At 41.8% G+C, this 18,030-nt stretch overlaps 1 protein-coding gene and 1 long non-coding RNA gene across 7 annotated transcripts in view; both read left to right on the top strand.

The window, feature by feature from the left end:
* Positions 1–7,498: 7,498 nt before the first annotated feature.
* Positions 7,499–10,158, top strand: LOC125741686 (uncharacterized). Its single transcript, XR_007397834.1, has 3 exons — positions 7,499–7,635; positions 9,815–9,921; positions 10,027–10,158. It is a non-coding gene; the product is annotated as an uncharacterized LOC125741686 (long non-coding RNA).
* A 1,057-nt stretch (positions 10,159–11,215) lies between these two features.
* The window catches only part of LOC125741656 (NACHT, LRR and PYD domains-containing protein 12-like), a 38,554-nt gene continuing 31,739 nt past the window's right edge, over positions 11,216–18,030 (top strand). For 4 of the 6 annotated variants that reach the window (XM_049012848.1, XM_049012849.1, XM_049012845.1 and 1 more), the window contains exons 1-2: positions 11,259–11,364; positions 11,581–11,689. The gene's annotated coding sequence lies outside the window, so the exon portion shown is untranslated. Of the gene's footprint in view, positions 11,365–11,580; positions 11,690–18,030 lie in introns of all 6 variants that reach the window. The other 2 variants (XM_049012850.1, XM_049012846.1) reach the window with 2 other exon arrangements.

The following is an 18,030-nucleotide window of genomic DNA, read 5'->3' as shown; positions in this document are numbered from 1 at the left end:
CAATTGCCTTGGGCTCCTGTGCTGCTTCCCCGCTCTGTGCCCACTGAAGCAAAACACGCAACCTATGTTATTTGTTTGTATATTGTATACTCGTATTTTAACAAAATACAATGTCGAATGATTTGCTACATATGTTTTATGAGTTTACATAAACGGAAATGATAAAAAAGAGGCTTTCTTTCTCAGTTTTCAGTGTTCCGCGCTCCAGAGACAGGAATGCATTCTACGGCAGGGATGCCGTTTTCGGCATTACAGCGAAACGAAGGAGTCAAGCAAGATAGTTTTCTTGCGTTGCCCTCTGGTGGACATTTCTTTTAATCCAGATTATTCCAGATTGACGTAACCTACATGTGTAAGTACAGTAGCACTGCTTAAGCACTGACAATACACGTGATTCCTGGGCTTGCTTCAGGAAAATAGAGCCAGCACTTTGATTCCCACCCTGTTCATCAGCACCTCCACCTGACTAGTCTACAACGATGCTTTGAACTGGTGACTTGGTCCTTTCTGGGTGCTACCTGTGTCTCAACAATGGATGAAAAGCATGGTGTCTTGGCTGCAGCTGGGCCAGTAGAAGCGGCACCACAGTTTCTGAAGCATCTTTGCTGTCTCAAAATGCCTGGCTTCTGTCATGCTGTTGTGGTAGAAAAATTATAAATCAACCTCTCTGATAACACAGAGAGTCACTTAGAATAAAAGTCTGGACCTCTTAGTTTGGTGAATAAAGGAAATCTCTTTTATTCCAGCAAAGCGCTCCCGTCACACACTGGCACGCCCAGCACACAGAGCAACCAGTTGATAAACCATAACTCCCAATTCTCAAAAGTATAACAAACACAATATTCCTGCTCTATTGGTTCACCTTGGTAGTAAGGTAAAGTCCACCCATTTTGCTCAATTTACCGGAATCTCTCACAGCTTCTACACTCTACTTGAGATATGTATATAGATATTGATTATATGACATTGAATCACTGTTAATGTTTGGGTGTTCTATTGATTAATGATTAACACATTGATGTATTGTCATTGAATCACTGCGACATGGTTATGATTAGTACGTATGATTAGTATGATTAATGTAACAATTACTTATACATTTGCACTACCGAGTAACATATTATATATTGTGCATTGCAACTATTTTATAAAGCTGTAACTCTTTGTGCACCTGTTGGGGCAGCTTCGAATCTCTTCCTGCAGGTGGTTTCTCCCCCCCCTTTGCTCCACTGTCTGTCTCTCCAAGGTCCGATCTCTCTTCAGGGTCTGTGGAACTAACAGCAAGTAGCTATCATGAAACGAGGTCACACAGTATTAAAAACAATCTCTTCTTGCCTAAGGCCTAACACGTAACAGACCCAATATGCCTCCCCTCCCCGGCCTACCGATTCAAATTTTACTTCCACACTCCCCCCTATTGAACACGCGAGTTCCGCACTGTTCACAAATAATCCACAGTGTAGTTGTCCTCCGGACGTAAGCGCAACGGGTCGAAGCAGGCAGGTGATGGTTGGATGGAACATGTGTCACCAGCGGAGCTGGGGCAGCTGGTCATATTGATGACCTGGGGCTGTGGGTCACTGAGCCAAGCAGGTATAACGATCATCCACTTCTGGAGCAGGGGGAGCCCGCAGAAACATATCAGGACACTAGAACAACACCTAAACAGCAATATGATTGGAGCAACAATACAAGCAAAAGTAATACACTAAAAACTAATAGTTTGAATATCCCGGATAAACCCGGAATCAGTGAGGAGAACCAATTGTCCCAGCTGTACTCAAACAGGCCATGATCTTCATGTATTTCAGACATCTGTTTGTGCACTATGTCCTCTAGATCCTGCAGGAGATCCAATGCCATACAGATCCAAAACCTGTCGTGGGTTTGGCTCTGTTGGAGTACAGCATCATGGCTCGCATTAATAACAAAGCCAGGGGCAGGGCATCCACCCAGGGTAGGCCTGTTTTTTTTGCCAATTTCAGTTTGAATGTTTGATTTGCCTTCTCCACCATCCCTCCACTCGAGGGGTGATAGGCGCAATAATGCTTCAAATCAATTTGCATCCAATGGGACAATTTAACCCTCTGGAGTCTGAGGCCTCTCAGCCACTGTCGGGGTAGTCTGACATACCTTAACATTTTAAAATAGTTGATCTATCTAAAAAACATTAATTTAAAATGTTACATGTGCTTTTATTCAGCACAAACTAAGCACCAATAATGAGACCACTTAAAATGTTATTATTCTATTTTTGTTAAAATCAACTTTAAACATATACTTTTCAAAAACCTATTTCAGACATGCTGAGGAATTGTAAAAAATCACATTATAAACATTTCTAGCCAAGACGTTTGAGCCCTGAAGCTTATACACACAGGGGTTGGCTACACATAGGTGAATAAGACATTCTGAAATTTTATGTGGTTTGATTACTAAAGTGTTAGAACTTTGGAGTGACACTCTTTTTCTCAAAGCCAGTGGACGCAGACGCTTAAGTCAGTCACTCTTGTTATATTTATTTATATCACGAAGCTGTAAAAATATATTTACTTTCAACATATATATATTTGAAAAGTAGACCGTCCAAGGTGTCTGAGGTTGTTTTGTAAATGTTTATATGACAAAAACTCGCTGTCAAGCTCAGACAGAATGAATGAGGCAGATCCCGAAATGCAGTGACCAGCAGGTTTATTGAGGACACCGAGGGCAAACAAAGTTATAAGGGCAATCTGATAGAGTCGTCGAGGCGCAGGCAGAAGTTGTTCTCCAGGGAGATCAATCCTACATGATGACACGAGACAGGACAATGACAGGATTGGAGAGACAGGATCGACAGGGCAGCAGGGTAGGACGAGTAGGGAAGACAAAAGACAGATTAATTGCTCGGTATGGCTCATATGAAATGGCAAAAATATTTTGCACCGGGTCTCTGGTGTTTCCGCCTGAAGAAGGGGAGCGATTATTTAATTGCTTGGGTTGGCCAGAACAGTTTGGAGAGTGTTGGCTCCATTCTCTGCAGTTAGTTGCTGTTTCCTGCCGGTGGGGCCATGCACATGTACCGAGGTGGATTGTGGCTGTGGGGACATTGATGCTGGCTCCTAGGCAGCACCACATGTCCAGTTCAATGATGCAAGCATTCTGGATGTTGGGCAGCTACGCCTTCTACTTTGAAATCTCGTTGCCTGCCACCTCAGTGGGGCTGGCTGGTTCATGTCAGGGGGGACACCCAGGTAGATGAGGGTGTTGTTGGACCCCATATCTACCAGGGCTCAGTCATGGGTGTCCCCCATACACATACAGCCTACAGTTGTGAACTGGGGAAGTCACCAGTACATACATCGAACACCATTTTGGGGGGATCGCATTATAGTATGAGAACATTACATTTGACACTTCATGAGATTGCAACACACTTACATTCACTGACCTAACTACACATCATTGACATCAATTCACATGAATATTTGAACTACATACAGTACTTCGCAATGCATGCCGTTACGCTAATGCATTAACCCCACAGCCAGGTCAGGTTAGGGAGCATACACTGGTACAGTATGTTGACACACAGTCCAGTACCCCCCCTTCAAAAATGGTTGTCTATCTGCCGCAGTCAGGTGTTAGGTGGCCATCCCTTAAGGCCTGGTTCAGCTGCTCAGGGGTGCGTTTCCCAAACAAAGATGGAAGTTCACATTAACGATGCATCATACTATGGTAGTTCAAAGTAACATCCGAAATACAACTGTTTCCCAAAACCGTCGTACCACAGTAGTTCGAACCACATTAGTTAGTTGGGACTTCTGTAGTTCGAACTACCATGGTTTCAGTGCTGACTGGTCAGACTCATGGCGAGACTACCGTAGTTCAAACTACAATGGTTCCACCACTGATTGGTCAGACTCACAGCGAGTTGTGCGCAACAACTAACAAACTACTTTCATAGCCGGTTGCATACAAAAACTCGCGAACTGTGTAAAATATATAATAATCACATACCCACACACACACACAAACGCACATAATAAGCGATAAGCGAGTCTTGGCCACTCTAGGGCCAGAGGCACTTGAGGGAGTCCCAGGAGGCATAGATGTCTGTGGTCTATGCACCTCCCAGACATCTATGCTTTCTACCCCTCAGTCACCACCTCTTGGCCCACTGCAGGGCAGTCCTCAGGTGTACATCTGCCATGCCTCTGCCAGGCCCCTCCACATCAGGCCCCCTCCAGCGTGGCCATCACTCCCTTAGGACTGCAGTTTCCCCTGAGTCCCCTGAATCCTCTCATCCTGGAAACTCACCCACCCTCATCCATCCTGCTGCCTCGCCACGGCAACCCCTGCACACCCGCTGGTGTATAAATATTCGTTGCCGGTGCAGTGAAGAGCTCCTCAGGTCTGAGAGTGAGAAAAAATCCATTCTGAGTGATATCATTCCTTGAACGACTTGACAGTGAAATAAGTTTTTGACTCCACCCCACCACCTTGATACTAGAGATGCGACGGTACAGATATCCCACGGTATGGTACATACCTCGGTATATGGGCCACGGTTTCGGTTCAGTTTAAACACAAAACTACAAATAATAACACAACAAAACAAATAATAAACTGCCTCTTATTTATGTATAAAATATGTATACATGTATAAAATTCAAACTTACAAAATTTAAACAAAAACACTTTAAAAATGTTAAAGTAAATCAAATAAATTCAACCACTTCTTCATATGAGCAGGCTAGATGATTTTGTGACTCGTATCCACATCCATTCCAACATTCACCTCATTAACAATCCCACTTACTGACTCCAAATCCTTGTAACCGTCGATCTCTTTTATTTTCAAAAGGTTGTCGTCAACGGGATCACATTCAGCTGTGAATAAGCTTCAATATTTCCAATTAATAATCAACGATGAACATAATAATAACGGATGAGGATTTACGGTCCAAAAACCATATACTTCCAAGCTGCACATATGTCCACTTTTTTATTACTTTTTTTTTTTTTTTTTACCATTGTCACATGCACAGCCTAGGATTCACACACTGACCAATAGAAATGCAGCGTCAATAATGCTACGTTAACTTCCGTACTTTTAAACATTACAGGTTACCCATTGTTACGTATGCATGAAATAATATTCAAATTTGAAATATTAACAAAAAATATTAAAAGGATATTTTTCTGTACTGGCTCTAACAGTGCCTCTTAAAGTGCTCTAAACACAACACAGTAATCAGAGTAAACATACTTTCAGCTGCAAGGCGGGAGCGGCTTGCACTTACAATGTCCCCTCCAGTGCAGAAAATTGTCTCACTTGCAACAGAAGTTCCTGGGACACAGAGGTGACGTTGTGCAACTTGTGCGACATGGGGGAACTTGCTCTCATTTGCTCTCCACCACATGAAAGGATCAGCATCTACATTAATAGAGTCTGCTAACCTGTATGACTTCATCCTCAACTACCTGGGAAAGGGGAATAACCTGTTCATGTTTTTTGTAAACCTCTCCAAATATCTCTGCCATGGCTGTCTTCTTCTTTGAAGGGGGGAAGATAGCTCTTGTCTCTCTGTGGAAGGCCCTGACTCTGCTTGGCTCTGCAAGAACAATGACAAATATTTAATATATATTAAAAGGCATAAATGTCTACTGCTTTTTGTGTGGTTTATTATATTGACAGGTATGTGCAAGTATGTATGGTAAATAATTTATTTGCATTTTTTACAATACAAAATGTATAATTAAATTTGCAATCATAAAATCACATAAAACATGATAATCAAATAATACCTGTGGTTCATGTTCCAAGATTTTTGTGGCGAGATCCTTGTAGAGTTTGACAAGGGAGGGTTCATCAAGAGAAGGCAGGGATTTAAACCTGGGATCCAGGGCTGTAGCTTTTTGGAGGTACTTCTGAAGATCAGGATCTGTGTACCTTTATTCCAGGTCCCGTCTAATGGCTTCTTTGGCTTCTTTGATTGCTGTACTGTCTTCATCTCCTGGTGTCATGGATTTGACAATCATTTCCTGCAGAGGGAGGATCATTGATATGGTTAGGGTTGTTTCACTGCTCATGAGAGTTGTCACAGTTTTCAGTGGTTTGAGTACTTCAATGAGTTGTTCTGCCATTTTTTGTTCATTGTCACTCAACAATGCCATGTCCTTGTTCACATGTCTCCTCAGGTTTTTGTCCATTGTTAATGCAGAATAGATGACAGGCTGCTGTTCTACATATCATGCCAACATGTCTTGTGCTGTGTTCCACCGAATTGTAACATCATGAATTAACTTGTGCTTAGGAAGATTTAACATAGCGCTTTGTCATAGAGGTCGGGAATTATAACGTTGCTGAAATGTGTACGGCAGGGCACAACATAACGTGGGTTGAGGGTTTTAATTAAGTGGCGAAACCCCGCATCTTCAACAACAGAAAAGGCTTGCAAATCTTTAGCAATGAATGTTCCCCCTGCATGGGTTGTTTTCTTATTGGATGTGACAGGGTTTGTCTTTTGAAAAGCTTTTTTGATAGACACTTGTTTACCTTGTTACATTTTTGTCTGTCCTCCGTTCAGGAACCGTTATATCAGCATGACTACGCTTGAGATGCTTAGTCATATTGTTCGTGTTTCCATTAGCGTATGGGACACGTGTTGGGCAATGTTTACAAACAGTGACATTTCTATTAACTGTTTTCACTCCCTGGTCATTGTATTCTACAGTGAACCTGAAAAAATTCCATACTGGAGATTTGTACAAAGTCGATGCTTCTTCAAACTTCTGCCTTTCAACTGTTCCACTAGTGCTGGCCATGCTTGTTTGTTTTTCTTTTTTTCCGCGTCTGTGTACGGAGTTGCGAGCTCAGCTCCAGTTACGTCAGTGTGAGAGAGGGCGAGTAGGCGGAGCCACAACGGTAGCCTGATAAGCATTAAGTGCCATTTTCAAAAGGGAGTTCAAAGCCCAAATACCGCGGTACACAAGGGCGTACCGGACCGTGCAGCGCATACCGCATGGTGGTCTGGTATTTTACCAAGTACCGTTGCATCCCTACTTGACACTGGATCACAAATATGGACAAGAGTAAGCACTGGATAAACAGAGGATGTGTAGCCACACCCCTGCGAGAGACCGGTAGATTGGCTTAATTGTTTTACTTTGAACAGCTTTATTAAAAAATAAAATTGAATTAAAAGACAACGTCTTTAGCAGATGGTGCTGGGCAGGGGTGGCATGCCCCGCAAATGCTCCCCTATGACATTGACTTCTTTGAGTTGAATCAACTTATGGCATTTGCACTGTAATCCCGCATTATGTCTGACCTCAAAGATGTCCCACATATTACTCAACCATTTTGAGTATAGAGAAGGTTTTTGATGACTTTGAACATTTAAATGGGATCTTTGAGTTGAAGCAACTTATGTCAATTAGGCAAGTCTGTTGCAATTGTTAACTGAAGAGACCGACCCAGCCCCGGAGAGGGCTTGACAAACTGCCAACATGTGTTTCTTACTCCACATGAAGAAATTTCTTGTACAAAAAAGGGAGGGATGCCCAAGGCAAAATAAACAAGATATTTCTCTTTGATACATTTAGCCACTTAAGTGACTTGTGTTTCTGTATTTAGATTGCCTAAAAAAGGTAGGGCAATTTCTCTTTTCACTTATTTTTTACCTTGCTAACATCAGAATTTCTGCATATGAAATCTGAAACACCACCACAAATATCGATAGTAAATATGTTGACTGAATGACTGAACTGTAGTTACTTGAAGCTTAGGTATGGTATTATGCTGGAACATGACAATTCTTATGTTCAATGACCAACCAAGTTAATACGGAGCAAAGGAAAGAAAATATGACCTGGAGATGCAAGTATTGCATATGTATGTGTGACAAAAGGAGGCAGATGTTAAAATATTGCAGCTTTTCAGCATAGCAGGTATACTAGAAGTGAGCCATTTCTGGAGTGTTTATGCACATTCAAGTCCTTCTGTACTCTTAAGACGCATCTGTCCCAGTTGCATCCAGCAACTCTGTCTCAGCAATCGGTCCCACATTTACAAGTTCAGTTACATTATCAGCTATGTGAGTTTCATCCTCCGTTGTAGTAGACACCTTAGAGATAACCAGAATGTTCAGTTTAAAGGCTGCACTTCTGAAAGCAGTGTGTATTCAACATTCAATGCACATAAAAGTAGGAGCACAGAGATAAAAATTGGGGAATCAGATTTAATGTTTAGTACTGTAATTTAAAATGCAAGTAGCGACAGTGATATTACTCAGGTCAGGTAGGTCCTGTGAGTAAAGATGATAACTTGGATGATGAAACATCAGGGGCAGATTCTCAGAATATAGGAGAACATTTGGTGCATAACTTGGCAGCTCTGTCCTGCACATATCAGAAAAATCTATACTGTAAGTCGTTCTGCAACTTTGTTAGGTAATTCAGTTGTCCCAATTACTTTTGTACAATAAAGTGGTATTTGTTCTACAAAAGTATTATACAGACATTGATGAGGCAGCTGTGAAAGAAGTACAGTAGTTGAGACTGTGACAGAAAGCAACATTGTCACTGCATGCATCAAAGACGGATGTCTCGCAACCATTAGAAGAGCATCATATGTGTTGTGTGAATTTCCACTGGTAATGCCAATAGAGCATGTAGTGGAGAAAGGTAGAAAAATATTTGCATATGTTCCTCTGTTGTTGCTAGGCAAACAAGAAATTTTAGGGGAAGCTATGTCACAACCAGCTTTTGTCCCAGAATAGTATAACACTTTTAGAGATGGCAGTTGCTTCACAGGAAATGGCCTACTATATAGTGATGGCTTCACAATTGCTGATAGTCTGTATTTTGATGAATTTGAGATAGCTGACCCAATGGGAATATCAAAAGGGAAGCATAAGATATGGGCTGTTGCCAATATACCTGCAAAATACAGATCAACCATTAAATCAATTCAGCTTACTCTGTTGTGCAACACAACAACAAAAGAGTTTGACTATGACAAAGTACTGTATCCACTCATTTGTGATTTAGTCTCTCTTGAACAGCATGGTGTTTACAATGAGCACCTCGGTGCAAATGTCAAAAGAATTGTTTTGTATGTGTCAGCTGATTATTTCTCACTCTCTTGCAGGTTTGTATGAGATCTTCTCCGTGGAAAAATTATGTAGAAATGCTCTCGTGCATTTCAGCTCAGAGATAAAGAGACACACAACAGGCAGGTACAGGAGGATGACCTATTGGGAAAATATACTGGAGAGAAAAGGGAATGTCCACTCACTGCACATTTGGAGTATGTCCATGTTACAGATGAATATTCAGCTACCTGTTACACTGCAGCTCCTCATACAGACCACAAGCTGAGATGGTTATATATGTGTTGGTCACCTCTTTAGAGAACAATATCATGAGACCACTTGGTAAAAACATTTCTAATTCATCAGCAGTTTTTGCTGGATCCTCTATACCGATGGAACTGATTACAAAGCAGACTTGTTACTTTCAGCTGGCTCATACACAGGCCTCCCTAAATTTAAGCAAATTCAATGTCATTCACATTTTTGCTGTGAGCACTGAAATGGACGGTCACACTGACAGTTACAGAGCTGGTTCTGACCGGTTCTGTTTGGCTACACACAAAGAAGACAGTAACTGTGAACCTTCTTTCTTATCGCATAGAATGATAAACGTGAAGCAGAAATATAACAGAGCTGCGCAAGAAAAAAATTTTGGGCACTTGTATGCAGACGTGGTGTATCGGTTTATTTGATGCGTCAAATAATCTAAGAACGAATTTGCTGCCTTCATACAGTATCCTGTCTTTGGCTGTTTTTCCATCACAAAACTTGGCATAGTCGGCAGGAACACACAAGCATTGGGACCAGGAGCTAAATAGAAAACTTCCAGGGAATTGCAGAGGTGAGAAAACCATTTTTCATATCTATACATTGGTGTTTCTGAATTGGAATTAGGTGACTAGGACTTGCAGGAAGATCTGGTTCCTGAGCAAGTTTGTTTAAACAGGTCAGGGTCCCTGCAGTTTCTTTAAGCAAGGTTTGAGGAAACCTGCTCAGCACTGACTTCATAGGAGTCTGGTAAGGAATACGATGTACTCTAGAGAGCGACGGTTTGGGAAGATCCTTGGTAAGTTATTCTGACATGACTTTTATTTATTCTGATATGATGGGTTTAAGTTATTCTAATATGCAAAATTGGTTTATTGTACTCAAACTCATGCAATTTAGTTCCTTACGTATACTCAACTTTAACTAAAAATGCTCAAAGCTTAATTTTGTTCATTTTAATTTTAAATTTGCTTGTCAGGTGACAATGACAATAAAGATTTATCTTATCTACTTTTTTAATGGAACAGGTTACCACAAATTTTTTTGAGTTCATTTAACTTATCTAGGTTTACAGTGTTAACTTACACACTCAAAATAAGTTTAAATACTGAAGTACACAATTTAAGATTCATGGCGGGTTATATGATGGAAAAGTAAGGAATGACCGGTTGAGTAGGGGAGGATGGGCTGTGAATGGGCTCGAATGTGCAAAAAAACACAAATAGTAATAAATGAATAGTAATTAAGTACTTAATGGATTTCTAAAAATGTACAGTACCTTTACAAGACGACCCAAACTAAGCCCCCCAAACCCTCTCTTTGGCCTCCTCCTCTTTCTTCTTTTTCTTTTTAAAAATAATCAGCTATAGAACGCTTCATTTCTGAAACACATCAATACCTCCGCTAAAAGGATTGCTTTGCCTGTTTTATCACCAGTGCACATATACTCCTGCAAGCAGGTAGGGAAAGACCAACTCAAAAAAAGAAAAAAAATCCTTCTATGAAAATTCGTCAGCTGAGTACCTCTGCCAGAGCAAACCATCCTAATGATTATCATACACTTGCACAGATACAACCATGTGAAATTCTGCACACTCTCAGTAAATGATGGCATTTATGGCCATTTTGGTCACAGTCTGGAGCCCTGAGTTTGCTGAATCGGAAATGAGTGCAGCAATTGAGTGTATCATTCCTAAATGTCACAGACCGTTATGGGTCTTCGTTACAAGGGTATATATTATGGAAACACTACCTGTGCTTGTAGGCTAACGTCACTGACTACTTAACCATGACTTTGGAAGCATTCTTTTTTACATTTTGTTTTGTATAACTGGGCCTCACTTTTATTACAATGTCATATATGGTGTGTTTTCTTATGTTGCAATGTTAAGAATTAAAGTTAATAAGTTTTCTAAGAAAAGAATGTACTACAATAATTTTCCAAATTCTGACTGTCCTGCTTTTTTGACAGGGGGTACTTGTACTTTTCCTTTGAGTGCTGAAACACATTTATCAGGTAAAAACTATTTTTGACACATATATAATATCAGATACTTAACTCTGTCCCAAGTAATATTTTAATGGGTGACTTTAACTTTTACTTGACATTTTCTAGCAAAATATCTGTACTTTATACTACATCGAATGTCCCTTAAATGATATACACTGGTCCTCTATTTACACACCGCAGTAACGTACTTTGCTCCTTCCGGAACACTGTACATTTCTTCAGCTCTTCTTTACATACCAGGAAGTGCTGCATTTAGTTAATGTGAGAAACAGCAAGATCAAACTAACCTGGGAAAGAGGACAGAGAACGAGCAAGAGAAGTCCAGCGAAATGTAAGAGAAATCTAGTTTTCCGTCGATGTTGTTTTTCATTTTAAGCGATTTATAATGTTCACATTAAGACAATTCAAACCATGTCCGTGCTGCTATAGAGAATTTAAGGATTTAAAAAGCGTCATTTTTAAAATCGTGTGTTAATGTTTTAAGTGTCACTTTTATATGCACAAATATGATTCAGAATGTGCGTTATGATAGAATTACGTAGGGATTGCGTGAGAGTTGGCAACCATGCAAACACTACTAAACGTGTATTGAACGGTATACATTTGCGTTTCGCTACAAACACTAAACAGACTAAATCTGGTTCCTGTGATGTCCATATCAAATTAAATATTTAATATACTATCCTAAAACACAAAAAATCCAAACAAATCACACTCAGAACAGAACATGGTCTAACAGAAATAAATACTATGTGCGTCAGTCAATACATGAATTGCCTATGATTGAGCAATGTGGTGAAAGATCATCCTATTATTCTGCCTTGTATTATTAAATAGAAAGAAAGAAAAATGAAAGAAATCAGTTTCCATCATTTGCAAAAGAAGAGCTGGCTCATAGAACCAAGTCTTTTGTGAGCGACACACACACACACACACACACACACACACACACACACACACACACTTAATAATGGTGTTCATGGATCATGATGACATTTTACCCTATAGACATTTTACCCTAGAAAACTATGTTGCTGGATTTGGGATGCAAAGGAAAATGGCTGTTCGCAATTTTCTTTTAAATTTTAAATTGCAATAATAAACTAATTGATGAAACATAAGTATTGATTTATTTTCATTACATTTCAGATGCTTTGGTCAGTGATCATATAATACTTATTTTATTACCCTGGTCTATTTTATCGCGTATAAGAAAAGCCACGCAGAATAACAAGCAAACAGAAAAGAACTCAATTTATTTAAGGTGTTTGTGGTTTGAAGTTAAGGGTGCTTTTATTTTGAAAGAACACATGTTGACATGTCGCAAAATGCCGTCTCTATATAGAGTTCCATGGCTGTCTGTAGAGGTAAACACATAATGTCTGTGGGCATGAAATATAAATGTATGAATAGTTGCCATCTTTACACATGCATTTTTACTTCTGTAGCTGTGAAATAATGCTGCCTGTCCTGCACAGAGCGGGGAAGCAGCACAGGAGCCGGGAAATAGGGTGAACAAAGGTTTTAATTAGAAAACACCAAGAAACACGATACATCATACAAGGACGGACATTAATAACTGGACTGGGGAAAGCATACGTAACGCAGACTTAAATACATTGGACTAATGACAGCAACAAGAAACTGCGGGCATGCTCAAGGGGAGTGAAGAGACAAGACCGGGGACATGATGGCACCTGGGTAAACAAAAGCAAAAACACCAAGGAAGCACAGGAAACAGAACCGACACACAAACAGGCACAAGGACAACAACCAGGACACCAACTGACACACCACAGGGAATGCCGACACACACAGGGGCACCAGAAATAGGAACACAGAACCAAAGGAGAGGGACAACGATACAAACCAACATGAGGAGCACCAACAGGAGGAGGAGCAAAGGGACCAGGAGGGAACAATGACACAGAGGGACAGGGAGCAAACATAGAGGGCAGAAAAGCAGGGGGCAAGGAGGCGAAGGGCGGGGGGTAACGAGGAACCAAAGGGAACCTCAGCGGGCGAAATGCAGAAACAGCAGGTGTCCACGAGGCCGGAGCCGAAGGGACCCTCAGTGACCACGAGGCAGGAGCTGAAGGGGACACCGAAGGGGGTGAGAAGGAAGGTGGAGGAACTGACGGAGAAGGTAAGAAGGGAGGTGAAGGGGACAATGGAGGAGGCAAGGAGGGAGGTGAAGCAGGCAAAGGTGCAGCCATAGCTGGTGAAGTCACTGATGACCAATAAGTCGAAGCCGACCAACGAGGCATCGGAGGGACAGCAGCTCGCTGACGAGGCATTGCAAGGGGACCCGCAGGCAACTGCCGAGCAGGAGCCAGGGAGACTGCAGGCGACCGCCGAGCAGGAGCCAGGGGGAACGCAGACGACCGCTGAGCAGGAGCCAGGGGGACCCGCAGATGGCCGCCGAGCAGGAGCTGGAGGACCCGCAGGCGACCGCTGAGCCAAAGCCAGGAGGACCGAAGGCGAGCCAGGGGGCAGGGTGGGGGTGACCCGACCTCTGCGGAGGTGTCCTCTCCCTCTTTGAGACACCAAGAGCCGAGGTCCTGGCCAGGATCTGCCCTGCTGGAGTGGTGGCTAGGGTGACCCACCGGAGGGGTGCAGTGGGACAATCAAGGAAATCCCCGAGGGGTCCTACTCAAGCTCCTCCTCCAACTCCTCTAAGGAGGGAGGAGCGGTGGTCTGGGAATCAGGGACCTCCACAGGGACTGGGGCCATGGGAGCTGGCGGCACGGGAGCAGGATCCAGGGGATCTGGAGCTGGAGGGTCAGGAACCAGGGGGGCTGGAGCGAGAGGGTCAGAAACCGCCAGCGCAGGAACCACAGGGGGCGGAGCAGGAACCGCCAGTGCAGGAACCACGGGGGGTGGAGCAGGAACCGCCGGCACAAGAACCATGGGGGGCGAACCAAGAGGTTGTGAATCAGGTGCGGGTGGCACCTTTTTCTGGGACTTGGGGATCCACAGTATATCATCCCTATGATCCCTGCCACCTCTCAGTGCCAAGCGCGTTCCCTGAAAGGTATGGGCTTCGCTCGCACACTCTGGCGCCAATGAAGCGGTGGCAGCTGCAGGCAGACGAACAACAAGCTCCTGTGAAGCAGTGGTGATGTGGGCTTCGGGCACCTGCTCAGGCGAAGCGGTGGCGGTGACGTCGAGTGTAAAAACCACCGGATTGCGGATTGGGGGGGCTCCTCCCAACATGCAGCAGGACAGACAGCAGAAACCGAGACCCCCTAGGAAGTCCTCTGGTGCGTCCTCCCGCCTTTGGCTTTTCCACCATTTCTTCCGTCCTGGGGCACCTCTGGTAGTTCTGACAGCGGACCATAGGGTAGTCCACTGTCCATGGCTACTCGCCGCATCATGGACTCCGCCACCCCTCTCTGTATCTGCCGCACATTTTCACGCACCTCTTTTGCGAGGTGCGTGTCTTTTAACAGAGAAATCTTTTCCAGAATGTCCCCCGAGTGAGCAGCCAGGGCATGAGCCGTGGGGTTCATCTGTACCTCGGGCTGTTGCACCTAATAAATTACCTCATTAACCAGACCGAGGTATTCAACTTTGGTCAGCTGAAGCGTCTTCTCTTGGAGTCCGGTCATTCTGTCCTGCACTGAGTTGGGCACGGAGCGGGGAAGCAGCACAGGAGCCAGGAAATCATGTGAACAAAGTTTTTAATTAGAAAACACCATACAACAAGGAACACCATACAAGGACGGACGTCAATAATCGGAATGGGGAAAACATACCTAACGCAGACTTAAATACATTGGACCAATGACAGCAACAAGAAATAGCTGGTAACACAGGGATTCCACACGGGGTAGATGAGGGGGTATGGCACACGGGAGGATCGGATGAGTGGGGCATGACACTGCCTCTCGGTGAAAAGTTTAAGATGTTTTGGCCCTAATGGCCTTCCATAGTGTTGCTCTGGCCCACAAAGAATCTGGGAATATTTGTAAGTGACTTTACAAAAACAAAAAAAACAAGTCCAAAGTTGCTTGTAATAAGCTAAATCTGCCAAAACCCACTCACAATCTATCGCAGTTTTGTCTTCAGGAACCGGAATATCCTCCTCAACCCCAACCCGCTGCTGCAGGTACAGCCTGTTGAGCTCTCATTAAGTTACTAATGTTACAAAAGTAATTCCTCATCTCACAGTTAGCACTATAATGAATCACAAAATTATTATTCTGTTTAACATGAGGGCAAGCTATTTTGTTAATGTTACACATTACTAGGGCTGTCACGGTACACATAAAAAAACAAAACTATTCCCCCAGGGCAGGACCTGGTAGTCCCCGCATCAATAACAACCCCACTGATTAGCACACTTCTTTCCCCAGTAAAGGCCTCCACAGGGTATATATAAACTTTAGCCCCTTCCCATGCAGCAATTAAATCAACAAACAATTAACATTCATAATACAAAACATCCCATAATAACAGTTCTAAAATATACAATTCCAAACTACAGAACTATTCAAATTAATTCATAAAACCTACAATAGACTAAAATATCAATTTTCATTATAGCTTTCAATCATCCCCCTTAACAACCCGGTTTTCCCCAGCAGATTATAAATAGAGCCCTGCGCGGGACTGTTTTTTAATCCCGTTCCCGCTGAATTTCTGACCATTACCGCCTCCCATTATCTGTCTCTGTCACTCCCGCCTGCTCCTGCAATATTTCTGTCCAGTCCCGCCTGCACCCGCAGATCCATTAACGGATGTACTGTATGATGACATAAGTTTATATGCATTAAATGTTTTATTCCAATAGAACAAGAACTAAATAAATGAAACAAATTCACCAAAAATCTCTCAACTTTGAATCGCAAATAAATGTAACCTGAGCCCAAAAACTAATCAGATGTGCAAATATCTGCACAGTTATAAAAAAAATCAATAACCAAATCTATACAACAAATGTTTAAATCACATTATTATAAACAAACAAGAGCAGCTTAAAAACAGAAGAGAATCCTGAACCCTGATTCACAATGGATTCACAACCCATTTAATACAATGGCTCAGAACAAAGACGAATATATAACACAAAATAAATGACATTAGTTACATTTTCCATCCTGCCAAAAATCTTGGGACCCGCTGTCTGTTTTTAGCCACCCGCTCCCACCCGCAGCAACCTTAAAACCGCCTGCTCCTGCGAGATTTCCGTTGCCACGGGATCCAAGTCCAAATGCAGGGCTCTAATTATAAGCACCTATATTACAAAATTGTAATGGCAACATCCCCTCAGGTTTCAGGAATACAACAGGAAAAATACACTGTTCTGCATACTGTACTTGATCCTGTTGAAACACAAGCCAAAACTGGAAATCAATAGTAAAGCATGACAAGTTGAAGTCAGCGAATAATTATTCAAATTCATATTACAAATATTTCTACTTAGGGTTGGCAGGAAAATTCACAAGTTGAAAATTCACAAATTATCAGCAAGTACTTCATGTTTATGTTAGCAAAATTATGATAATTTGCTGGCATGTTATAAACATAACATGTGGTCATCTCTATATTGTCACAACCCAATTTGTGACAGGGCACAAACACTGAAGTACAAATCAGTAACAAATATAGTAGCTATTTAAGATAAAACATGTGTCATGATTCATTAATGATGAACAAACATGAGGTAAGTATTTCACTTGTGTCATTCTTTACTTGTTCCTTCAGTAATTCCTTAGTAGTATCTTCAGTACTTCACAAAGTGTTATAGAATTAACAGCTATAATAGCACATGTAACATGAGATCAATATGTAACTAAGACTTAGTTTCTGAATAATACATAAGTAATAGCATGACACTACATTATTTGTGCCCCCTCAAGTAAAGTGTTGCCACAAAGTTTAATGCTAATATGGTTGTACAAAGGACAACAAAATACTTACAGTAAATATCAATGGTGAAATTGTAACAGTATCTGTACGTTAGATATAATATCTTCAACAACATATAAAAATGTGTGCCTTTTAAATTACTGAGCATTATTATTATTATTTTAACATTTTATGATATTTTGATCATAAGACCACTTCTATCCATTTAAATTGCCATCTAAATGTATACAGGTGTCTGTCGACTTACACCCTATCAAGTAACCTCATCTGATTGCAGTTACGTCCAAGGTCCATAGTAAATACACACTGATCGAGAGACTGTTACAGACAGGCACAATAAAAGATGATCCACATTGTATCTCAAACAAAACAAGGGACTTTATTTAATGAATCAAGAAACAAAAGGGAGCACAAGGGTCTAAAACATGGCAGTGGGTAAAAAAACAATGAAGTAAGCAGGGAGCAGCACAGGAACAAACTACACAATTAGGGAAAAAAATACACAAAGCAAAACTGGAAGCAAATGCAAAGCAACATATATAATGACCAGCTGAAGACTAAAGCAAAGGCTGGTAAATAAATATGTAACAAGGATCAACAGGAGACTGGTGTGAGTATTAATAATCACTAGGAATACAAGCACAGAGTGAGGGCAATCAACAGATAAAGGACACTAAATGGAGAGTAGAAAACAAGGGTAACTGAACATTACTACAAACGGAACAACACCAAACCATAACACAAATACATAGATGAAGAAAATAAACATATTGTAAATGGTCAAAATTACAAACAAGA

Source organism: Brienomyrus brachyistius, chromosome 5 (genome assembly GCF_023856365.1).
Source record: "Brienomyrus brachyistius isolate T26 chromosome 5, BBRACH_0.4, whole genome shotgun sequence".
Taxonomy (NCBI): domain Eukaryota; kingdom Metazoa; phylum Chordata; class Actinopteri; order Osteoglossiformes; family Mormyridae; genus Brienomyrus; species Brienomyrus brachyistius.
Note: the sequence above shows the minus strand (reverse complement) of the source record. Positions and strands in the feature narration are given on the sequence as shown.